Source organism: Camelus dromedarius, chromosome 1, assembly GCF_036321535.1.
Source record: "Camelus dromedarius isolate mCamDro1 chromosome 1, mCamDro1.pat, whole genome shotgun sequence".
In the NCBI taxonomy this organism is placed as follows: Eukaryota; Metazoa; Chordata; class Mammalia; order Artiodactyla; family Camelidae; genus Camelus; species Camelus dromedarius.
The window spans coordinates 77,419,343-77,431,362 of record NC_087436.1 but is presented as its reverse complement, the minus strand read 5'-3'; the positions used below and the strand labels follow the sequence as shown (position 1 = coordinate 77,431,362).

The 12,020-nt window shown below is 36.9% G+C and overlaps 1 protein-coding gene across 1 annotated transcript in view; it reads right to left on the bottom strand.

The window, feature by feature from the left end:
- Positions 1-12,020, bottom strand: part of CFAP299 (cilia and flagella associated protein 299) — a 492,182-nt gene that overhangs the window by 129,874 nt on the left and 350,288 nt on the right. The window lies entirely within an intron of this gene.

Here is a 12,020-nt window from a genome sequence, read left to right as displayed (position 1 = left end):
TGTTTCAGAGACCTATCATGTGTTCTCCTGTCCTCTGTAAAATGGCTTTTCTCTTCCTCCTGCTTCTACTGTCCCCACCACCCTCATAGAAGCTGAACAGTATAAACTATGCAGCTAATATTGTTAGTAACCAGAGGAGAGGGACTTTTCAAACAAATTTATTCATAATTCTAATAAGACACTACTTACTAAGTATTTAAGATGCACTGGCCAATGAGCTCATCTACACACACACACACACAGACACACACAGTCCAAAACCAGTAGAGAAGATTATCCCAGAAATACATTTATATACGTAACATATGTCAGTACACTTAATTTAATAAAATAACCAGATATGACATGTGCCAGTTTTTAATCCTTAGACAGAGATGAGGAAACTGAAGGCTTGGCAGCTAAAATTAGTTCCCCAAGTTACCCGATAGATAGTGCAGCTAGCTACTGGTGCAATAAGGTTACAGGCGCATTTCTGCCTAGCTCCCAAGTTTATAAGCTTCCCTTTCTCAGCACTGGTTGCTTACTGAGTGTCGGGTGCTGTGCTCAAGTACTGAAAGTACGTCATACAGTCCTTCCTTAGTGTGGGGTGAAGGTGGGGGGATGGGTTCTAGGACCTCTGCAGATACCAAAATCCCTGGATGCTCAAGTCCCTTATATAAAGTGGCTTAGTACAGTAGGCCCTCTGCATCCGTGGTTTCTAGACCAAGTCCTTTGCCTTCAAAGAGGTCACAGTTGAGTTGGGGAAGTGCTACATTATCTTAGCATTTTCTAAGTTTATTCAGAACTTGGAACAGTGTGTCTCAAAGTGTACCCCTAGATTATCAGCATCAGCTTCCACTAGAGACTCATTAGAAATTCAAGATCTCAGACCCCATTCCAGATCTGCTGCATCAGGAACTCAGGAATCTGTATGCAACATGCCCTCCAGGTTATTTTGGTGCACACTGAAGTCTGAGTGCCTAAACCAGTGGCCTAAATAGACAGAGATTAGAGAGAAACATACAGGTTAACTTGGAGACATGGGAGAAGGCTTCCTGGAGGAACAGACACTTCAGCTGAGTGGAGGATTTCTGAATTTTTTTTTTTTCAGGCAAAATAGACAACATTAGCAAAAGCAGAGAGGAAAGAATGTCACTGTTTGACACTCCTAGAGATTAAGAGTAAGAGGCAGGAAGTGGTAGTAGATAAAGGAGATCTAGACTGAGTCTATGTGCATGCCTTATACATTGCAGGTCTTGTTTCCTACAGGGCTTGGTATAAGGGCTGTAGCAAGTAACTTCAGGGACCCACTGTGAAAAGGACCTGGAATTGATGCAAAATCTGGGTTTCCTGTTTGCCACCTGTTATAGACCTTAGGATGCTCTTAGGTAGTGTGAGGGAGATGCTTTGCTGTCCAATGCTAGGAGAGAAGGACAGATTCGGAAGGAAGTCTCAGGCTCAGGTGCTTCCAGATGGGTGTAGGAGCTCTGGGACCTAGCTAGGTTGTGACAAATTTAAGCACAGGTGACTGAGTTGGAGTAGAGAGGGAAGAAGAGGGGTTGAAGGATAAGAAAAAGTGATTTTTTTAACAGATGTTCAGGATAACATAATTCTAAATAAAACACACACACAACAATAACAATAACAAAAGCAACACAAGGGAGACTAAGATTAACCATGAAGATAGGGATGGCTATGACACAGTTACTGCAGCTAGTCAGTTCACAGACCAGGGGACAGGACACCATCTGCCCTGCACTGTCATCTAAGAGAATATCGACAATCACAGAGTCAAGCATCAGCTCTGTACACTTCCACTTAACTCCTCCCTGAGCTTCACAGAAACCTGTGATTTACAAGTTAGGGAGTATTATGTTTTAATCATCAAGCCCCTTTTATAGGGACAATCTCTGAATAGTCTACCTGTCCATTTTTTGATCAAGTGGTCAGAAGGACAAACTTCTTTGCATAAACAGTATAAACATTTTGAATGGGGAAGGATTACATTTAAAGTGAGTATTTTGTGTTAATCCCTGGGGGATCTGATTTACAGAATGAGACTGACTTCAAGAATCGGTAGAACCGAAGCAACCAAAAAAACACTGTCAAACTCTGGGGCCTCGAGTGGCTGAAGCACAGCTACAAATTTAGCATCCCCTCATTTCAAGCATTCCAAAATATTTTAGTGATTGTCTTGATAGGATTCCAGTAAAAAACAGCTGTCAAAATGTATCATATATTTGCAAACCTCCTACACAGCACTGTTACTATAATTGGTTGAGGTTTGTTTTTTTTTTTTTTTTCATTTGACTTTAAAAAGGTTGTGGAAAGCATAATTCAGGTTTGGTCAAACTTTTATTAATGTTCACAGGAGGACTATAGTCCATAATTAGAGTTCAGTTTTTAAGTATTTCGTATTTGAAAAGTAAGCAAGCACAGAGGTGGCGATTTTTCTTTATAGCTTCAGTAATCTGAAAGTCAAACCCTCTTGGACAGTAGTATGCACACACTACTGAAATCACCACTTTTTAATCTCATGTATCTGCTCCATCAAACAGCCAAAGTAATTTGGTCAGCAGTGTTTCCATTGGTTTTAATATATCCTTCCCTACCTCCTTTCCACTCCAAACTATGACTTAATTGCACTAGGGTTATTCTTTTAAAGCCATGACATTAAAATAGCCTGAAGTACTGCAGTTCTTTCTGCAGAAACCATAGTCCACTAAACAGAGGGCCTATTTCACCAGCCACACGTCTATCACGAGCGTCTCAGAATTCAGGGTAACTAGTTTACTGGTTAAATCAGGGCCAAAGACAATAGCCATTCCAGATTGCAAAGTTTTTAGAAATATGTGGAGGTCCTTTTTGACATTGAAACAAAACAAAAAACCCCTTAAAACTTACAAGGATTTTTTTTTTCATTATTCTGTTCTGCTTGGCCCTGAACATTGACTTTTATTGCCAGACTCAAGAAGGGTACCTCAAAAATATTATTTCAGTGCTCTGAATTACTTTAACTGTGTTTTGAAACAAGGAAGTTTCCTATATTGATGAAACCAATTATAGACTCTTCCAGTTACCATTACACTGTGGAAAATATTAACTCCAGTAATCACTGGGAAAAATATCTACTCATATGGCTTCAATAGGCAGCCCAATCGGCCTCATAGATCAGAACTGCTATCCTGACCTCTTGTGCTCCATGCAGTCTAGTGATTCTTAATCCCCACAGACATTGCTGTCATCGTTATCCAAAACAAGTTTATTTACGTAAGTCCCATAATTCCATATTTTCACTTTAATAAACGTTTGCGGTATTTAATGCATTAGCAGAGCAGAGAGTTGCCGAGCTGATCAGAATATGGATTGAAATTTTGGCCATGGAAATGGAGAGAAAAGAGTGGTCCTAGAGATGCTCTGCAAGAAAAATTCTAGACATGATGGGAAAGACAGAACCTTAGCTCAAGGACAGTGCTTACTGGGATACCATTGGTAGAGGTGAGAAAGTAGGGTGCCATATACAGATATCCATGAAACTACAACTGTATGTTTTCAGCCGGGAACTTTTAACACATATAAAATAAGAATCTCAGGTTAAAATAAATAAGTAAATCAATAAAGACAAGCTAAAGATGAAATGCTAAAGCCACAACAACAACAAGGAAAATATTTAAAAGAATTTCCTTGTCATTAGGATATTCACAAAAAATTTCTCACTGAAAAAGGATATTGAAATTTGGTAGAATGTATCAGTCAATCTGATTCTGTTAAAGTATTTTTAAAATAAAATTAGTTGATACAACTTATCTTCTTTATCAGTCAAAGCATTTACCTGTTCTGTAATACGGAACACATCATGTGAACAGCAGAGCATAAAGGCATTTAAACAGTTATTAGAAACTCTTGACTATATGAACTGGGTGAAACCTTCTAAATATACTGTTGGTCTAAAAAAAATTAACATGAAAAGATAATGAAAGGCAGGTTATTTAAATCAAGATGAAAAGAAGGAATAAGGATGAAATATTAATCATTCAGAATATTTTGGTGAGCTAAAATGTTTTGGAAAATCCCCTAAAAACGTGCCCGACATAGGGTTCATTTTTCACTTTACTTACAATGTGCTTCTTTCTAGGTAAGTTATTTACTAATGAAAAGTGTAGGGATGTTGGGCTTGTACTTCTCTGCAGTTCTGTGGAACTTCTTTGTCTGTTTTTGCCTGGCTGCATCCCTGGAAGGTTGACCCTGAGATGTGCACTCAAGGCACTTCTACATCCTGGTGTCTGATTGGGTTTGGTCAATGGAAATGCCAGAGAAGTTGTTTAAAATGCCTTAATATACATGAAATCTCTGAGATTTTGCAAGGATATACTGTTTTAAGCCTTACTAATATTTGCTGTAGTTTTAAAACAAAGACGTGTTTCAATATTAAAGTGATAGAGACAAACATTAAGTTTTATATTCTATGGTTTTACATCCATTTATGAAGGAAAATGAGTTACTGAATACATGCTAATTAAGTAATAAAGGACAACTTTTACTGAAACAGTTAACTAAAGAGCATCACATTGTAGTTAAGGGAGCAGGTTCTGGAATAAGACTGGCTAAGTCCCAAATTATGTTCTATCACTTAATAGCTATGTGACATTGTATAAATTACTTAAATATTCCAAGTATTAATTTCCTCATCTTTAAAACAGAGATAATAATATACGTGGTGTGCTTAGTGTACTCCAAGATGGTCCCTGTCTCCTGGTATTTTCGTCCTTCTATAGTCCACTCCTGCATCAAAAAGGGATAACTTGTGTAAACAATAGAATGGTATATAAGTGGTATAGTGTCACTTCCAATACTCAGTCATGAAAGACATTGAAGTTGCTGTCTCTATCAGATCATTTACTCTTTTATCTTGAAAGTGGATTCTCCAGCCCCAGTCAAGCCTTCAGGTATCTGTAATCCCAAATGACATGGAACTGTAGCCTCATGAGAGACCATTCAAATAAAGTGCTCCCAAACTCCTAACTTACATAGAGACTATGAAACAATAAATGTTAAGCTTTGGTGTAATTTGTTATACCACAATAGGTAATGAATACACTCTGCCTGATAAGGTTGTAAGGATTAAATAAGATAATTATCTGAAGCCAATAGAATAGTATTTAGAATATAATGAGTACACAGACGAGTTAGTTATATTCCCAAGCACCACTGTCCTTTAGGAACTGAGATATCTATCACCTATCTATTACCTATCTATCTATCTAACTATATCCAAGTTCATATATATATATATATAAAAATGTGTGTTGTCTCATTTAAACTTCATATGGTTAGTGTCAGAAGACCTAACTCAGACTGGCTTAAGCTGAACTCCCCCTGCAAAATAAGGAATTTTTTGGTTCAAGTAACTAAAAGTACAGGGTGAGAGCTCATTTCACAAACTGCTAGATTCAGGGTCTTGAATGACTTCTGTCCGGTCTCTATCCCTGGGCTTTGCCTTCCTCTCATGTTATTTTAGTTCTCAAGCTCTTCACAGCAAGCTAGCTCCCTGCAGCTTCAGCCTTACGTTCCAGTCCAGTGGGAAAGAAAATGCCTTTCTCCCAAAAAAATCCCAGAAAAATTTTCTTTGTATCACTTTTGCTCTAACTGGACAATATCAGTGTCTCTGACCCAGTAACAGAGCCCGGGGAAGGAAGGCATAATTGGCCAGGTTAAATTACAATGTTCCGCTAATGAACACAAGCTAAAAGTGGAGGGGAGGGGACTACTAGAGGAAAACTAGGGTACTAGGGTCTCATGATTAGAAGGGTAAAAGGGATCCTGGGCAAAAATAATAGATGTCCCCCATGCCTCACAACAGTTAGAGTAGATTATATTATTATCACATTCCACAGAGGACAGTAAAGCCCAGCACTTGAGACGCTTGCCTGGAATTGCACAGCTACACCTGGAAGGGCCAGTAAGATGCCAGAACCCATGTGATATGCCACATTCTTATATTATCTGTCTAAGTGATCCTATGAATTACAATTTTATTGTGGCTTGGTAATTTGAGTTATTCAGACACTATATCTGTTCCACTTCTTCTCTTCTAAATTAGAATCCTGTATAATCTGGTCGATTTCTTCACTTATTCTATCTACTCAGCTACAAAACCTAAGTGAGTCATGGGCTGGACTGTAGAAAATCAATGTTCAATTTTGTTAACTAAACCTACCCTTATAGTTACTGGATGAACAACAAGTCTTAAGAATTTCCCACTCAGGCTTTGCAAATAAGTCTTATTCTAGTTTCCAGTGGATTAGATAGAGGGCTGTGACAGGCAAGTTTTTGTTGGCTATCCTTTCTGCTCTTAATGGAATCTAGCCCTTGAAGATTAAATAAAAAACAATCTAAAGTTCTAGAATACTGTACAAAGATATAGGTGCTCACCTATTTCTCTCCATTTAATATATCAGTATTTAATATAGCTCTTTTATTTGACATTAACTCTCATCCCAGGATCTTTCGAAGTACCACTTTAAAATGGCTAGTGATCATCAAAACCACTCTGTTAAGTTTTTCAGGATCAACAATATTGATAAAATAGTTCTGGTGATGATGAAATAATTTCCCTCTATGCCACCTTCCCAGAAACAATGAAAATGGTATGATGTTCCCCCTAGAACAGTATTCTTTAAACTACTCATGAGCAATAGCAGATACCTGGAGGTATCTGAATTTTCTTCTTCCCTTCCTCAGTATCTCACACTAGGACTTCTTGAACTTGATTAAATATAAATCTCCTTTAAAGAAAGCAATGTGGTATGATAATGTTACCTAAATAAAAAAGTATATAATTATGTATGTGATAATTACATGATACAGATTTTGTATAAATTTCTTACAACAGAAAGTTGTCACAAACAATCAGCATAAGCCTGAAAATAAATAAGTTTGGGGTCTAATTCATAGGTATAAGCTTATAGGCATAGGCTTAGGAAAAGAATCAACTTCACCCTTTTTTCCTTAAATTTTTATTTTATACAAACTGTGTATCTATTTCTACCATGAACATAGACTGCATGTATTTAGTCTCTGACGTCATTCACAGGCTTAGGTATTATTTTTATAAATGTTTCTTTTCATGATTCAGTTGTATAGGAATATAGGCCAAACTATTTGCATTTTCATTAGCATAAGTTGTTAGGAATAACGCTATGCATTTTTTCTAACTAAAAAATTTGTAGCAATACATATGAATGGGATTATTGGTTTTACATGAACTATGAGGTCAGTAAGAATCATTTGCTTGTTTCTAAGGTTGCCCAGAATTTAAGTGATGTTTCCCTTTAACACTGAGTACATCATACAATTTCTATACTCTAAGCCATGATGTTGCAAACATTTCAGTTATTCATCTAAAAAAAAAATGTCTGGGTAGGCCTTATATGTAGTACACTCTGCTAACTGCTATGGGAATGCAAAGACGTACTTTGCCTAAGATTATATAGTGGAAAACATGGGATTCTGAGAAAGTGGCATTGCCATTCAAGAGCTTGCAATGGCACAAAGTGACTATCAACAGCAATAAATCCCAAAACAAGGAAACATTTTATTAATGCCAGAAGGATGCCTTGGTGCAGGCAATAGCAGCCAAAGAGATGCTGGTGAGGAAAACAAGGCAGTGTCTTAAAAAACCCTTTAGAGTTGGTTTGGAGAATAAATAGGAATTCAAAAGTGGAGAGGAGGGTGGACAATATTCCAGGTAAGGATAAAAAGTATGAGTCAAAGCAAAAAATGAACAACCATAGCAACACAAATGGAAGCATAAGGAAGAGGAGAGAAAGATCCAGTGGGGTGGGACAAATTGTAAGAAATATTGTAGAGGTGGAGTAAATACAAGTAGAGGTGCTTTTAAGCTGTGTTCCACAGATCCTAAAGCCCTTAGTCAATGGGATTCTGGAGACTTTTTTTCAATACCTATTATGAACTGGGATTTCTCATATGCTTTCTTCAAAGAAGAGTCCAACTCTTCCTCTTTGAAGAGTACAGAGATACATACATTCATATTGATAGCCAAAGATTGAGAAGAATCTGTAGTGCTGGGTAGGGGAGTGACAAGGTGAAGATTTGGAAAATGATGAGCCAGTTGGATGAAAAGAAGACTAGGTTTCATTGTGGGGACTGAGAGTAGAGGCAGGGCTGGGAGAGACCAGAGGAAATAAAAAAGGCTAAGGTCTGTTTCAACATATATATATGAACAGTGTCTGAATACCCTAATTTATTATCCTGAGGAATTTGGGTACGTAATGGGAGGGTCTGGACCTATCTGTGGTGACATGGAGAAGGAATAATAGATTCAAAGGGAAAGAAGGCAAATAATACTGTGCTAGACAGCTGAATTGCCTGATCTCATTCAATCTTCATGCTGCTTCAGTAAAGTGGGATAGACAGAGAGCAGCGTGCTGGCCAGGCTGTGATCTGAAGTTAGAGTCACAAGAAATGGCTTTTCTGTGGTAGAACTAGGTAATGTAAGGAAATAGAGATGTTGACTCAAGAAATTCTATTAGTACCCATTTAGAAAATATGGAAGATCTGAAAAAATGAATTAATTTGTCAGGGCATTCGGTGTTGATATTAAGGGCACAGACACTGGATCCACTTGCCTGGCTCCAGTCTCAGCTTTGCTCCTGGTTTGCTATGTGACACGGAGTGAAGTACTTAAACTTACTGTGCCTCAGTTTTTTCATCTTTAGAAAGGAGGTAATAAATAGTTCCTGCTTTCTAAGCTTGTTCTGAGTATTAAGTGAATTAATACATGTAAGATGCTTAGAACACTGTTGGACATATATTAAATATTATGTGCTAGCTATTATTTTTATGCTAGTTCAGTTAAGACATGGTATCTGTACAAAAGCATACAAGTACAAATGTGTGGGATAACCTACACATATATCAAAATTGCATCAGGCCAAATACAAATACCAAATGAATACAAGTAAAATTGGGGAAAGCTGGCTAAGACTGATGGGTTGTATCAATGTCAAGATACTGGTTGTGATACTGTACTAGAATTTGTAGGATGTCAGCACTGGGGAAAACTATGCAAAAGATATTATTTCTTCCAATTGCACGTGAAGCGCAATTACTCAAAAAGTTTAGTTTTAAAAAGGTATGGGTTGTTCTCTGTCCCTTTACAAATCTGTGGAAGAAATGGCTGTGTTGCAGTGACTGGTTTATGTGAACAGGAGGATTTCATGTAATATGCAAAGAAGAATCATCCATTATGGGCTTAAAAGCAGTTTTCACCAGCAGTGTGTGAAGAAAAGGAGTAGAAACTCAGTAGGAGGAGGAGGGGATATAGTAAATCAGTAATTTTCTATCAAAAAATAATAATTTTTAGCTTAACTGGCAGTGAAGCCTGAAAAATGGAGAAAGGATTCCACAATCCTAAGGCTGTCACAGGAACTTGTTTAATTTGTTCACTGAAAAATAATGTCCAGATGAGGGATCAGCAAAGGCTGGAACCCAGATCTCAAACAAGTGAACTTCAGTAGGACCTCTTCCTAATTCACATAAAGGAGCTCAAAGGGCCAGTGCAGGTAGACAGTAAGACTTGTTCCTCTCCATACTGGTATATAAAGCACATTCTGTACGGGTGGTTTGTAAATATCTGTTGCACTTTAGCTAGGAAGTCTTGAACCAGTGTCTACAGCACAAATTTGAAAGAAAGAAGAAAGTTTTTAAAAATGATTTTGAGTCTCTATAAAAAAACTGAAACTTCAGAATCTAGAATTGTTGCTTTGACTTTTCGAGTTTCTGAGGAAATACCTGGGACTTAGGTATAATAAAATAATTCTACAGATATCCTTTTTAAAATATGGACTGTAAGCTCATTTTGTCCAACTTAAATAGCTAAAAGCAATTTTTTTTCTCTTTTAAAAATTTTGGCTTTTTTATTATAGAAATGTTCGAAAACACAAATGGAGATACAATAGTATAAGAGATTTCCTGTATCCATCAACCAGCTTCAAAAATTGTCAACATGGCAAATCTTATCCATGCAGCTACTGAATTATATATTAAAGGAAATCATGAATATTATATTATTATCTGTGTGTAGTTTAGTATGCATCTCTAAGAGTTAAGGGCTTTAAAAAACATATTCAGAATAGGATTATCACACCTAAAATTCCCCAACTGTTTCGTAAATATTTTTTTAGAGTTTATTGAAATCAGGACAAATGCAAAGTTCCAACACTGCATTTGATCAACATGCATTTCAAGATAAAATTTCACCTCCTCCTCTCCTCCCCCTCTTCGTTTCCTCCTCCTCTGCCTACCTTTGTCCTCTCCTCTTCCCTTCCTCTCCCTCTCCTCCTCCTTCTGTCTGTTTGATGAAGAAACCAGGTCATATGCTAGAATTTTCGACATTCCGGATTTGGCCAATTCTATGCCTGATGACATTTAACATGTTCTTCCATATTCTTGTAGCTTTTGTAGTTATATTTAGAATTTTGATCAGATTTATCTGGTTTCCATAGTTTCTTACTAACAGATGTCAGTCACTGCAGCCTCATTGAGAGAACTGTGCCTTTTTTTCTCTCTTTCTCCAGTTGTTTTTACAATTATTCTCTTTGTCTTAGGTTTTCAGAAGATTTATTATGGGATACATAGTTGTGGCTTTGTTTCATTCATCCTCTTTAGGATTAATAAGTTTTCATTTATTTATAAAGACTTGATATCTTTAGTTTATTATTTTTGAAAACTAGTATCTCTTCAGCTTGTTATGTTTTCACCTTGTTATTTTTTCACCTTATTATCTCTCTTGACTACATTAGAACCCCTGTATATAACCAAAGAAACAAAAACACTAATTCGAAAAGACACATGCACCACAATGTTCACAGCAGCATTATTTACAATAGCCAAGATATGGAAGCAACCTAAGTGTCCATCAGCAGATAAGGAAGATGTGTTTTATTCAACACACAATGGAATACTACTCAGCCATAAAAATAATGAGTCTTGCCATTTGCAGTGACATGGGGGGACTTGGAGGGCGTTATGCTAAGTGAAATAAGTCAGACAGAGAAAGACACATACAGTGTATCACCTATATGTGGAATTTAAAAAATACAGCAAACTAGTGAATATAACAAAAAAGAAGCAGACTCACAGATATAGAAAAAAACTAGTGGTTACCAGTGGGAAGGGATGGGGGTGGGCAATATAGGGGTGGGGGAGTGGGAGGTACAAACTACTGGATACAAGATAGGATCAAGGCTGTATTGTACAATCTGGGGAGTATAGCCAATATTTTGTAATAACTGTGAATGGAAAGTAACCTTTAAAGGCGTATAAAAATAAAAAATTAATAAAAAATTCAATAACAACAACAAAAGAATCCGTATGACAGTTACATTAGGTTCTTCATCTCTTACATTCCTTTATATACCTTCCATCTTTCTTTCTTTCACTGCTTTAGTCTAGAGAGCTTTTATCTGCTGCTAAACATGTCTATTGTGTTCTTAATTTCATTAATTGTATTTTTCACTTTTAGAATTTTCAATTTTTGCATATACTGTGGGTTCTGTGGGAAGTTACCAATATTGTCATTTATTATCTCAAATATATTAATCAGTTATTTTAAAGTCTTTACCTGGTAACTTCACTGCCTTGACCCTTTTTGGCTTTCTATTATTTGTTTTCCTCTCTCGCTTTTATGTCACTTGTCCTTGCCTGCTGACATTCTGATAGTTATTGATTAAATGTCAGACACTGAGTATGAAAAACTGAAGGAGTTTTGGATAAAGTTATGTTCTTCCAGAAAAGATCTACTTCTCTTCAGGTTGTCAGTAAAAGTGGTATAAATCAAGGACTGTCATCTAATCAAGGACTGAGGGATTAAGACTGGGTGTTAGCTTTGGTGGAGTCTGTCTAATTTGAGTTTCCCTTTATTCATAGAGCATAGCCTTTCAGAGGTCTCACTAAAAAACATGTTTTCCAGTGCTCTTTCTCACTGGCAGCCCTTGTCCTTTTGGTTCTGTGAGAGAGAT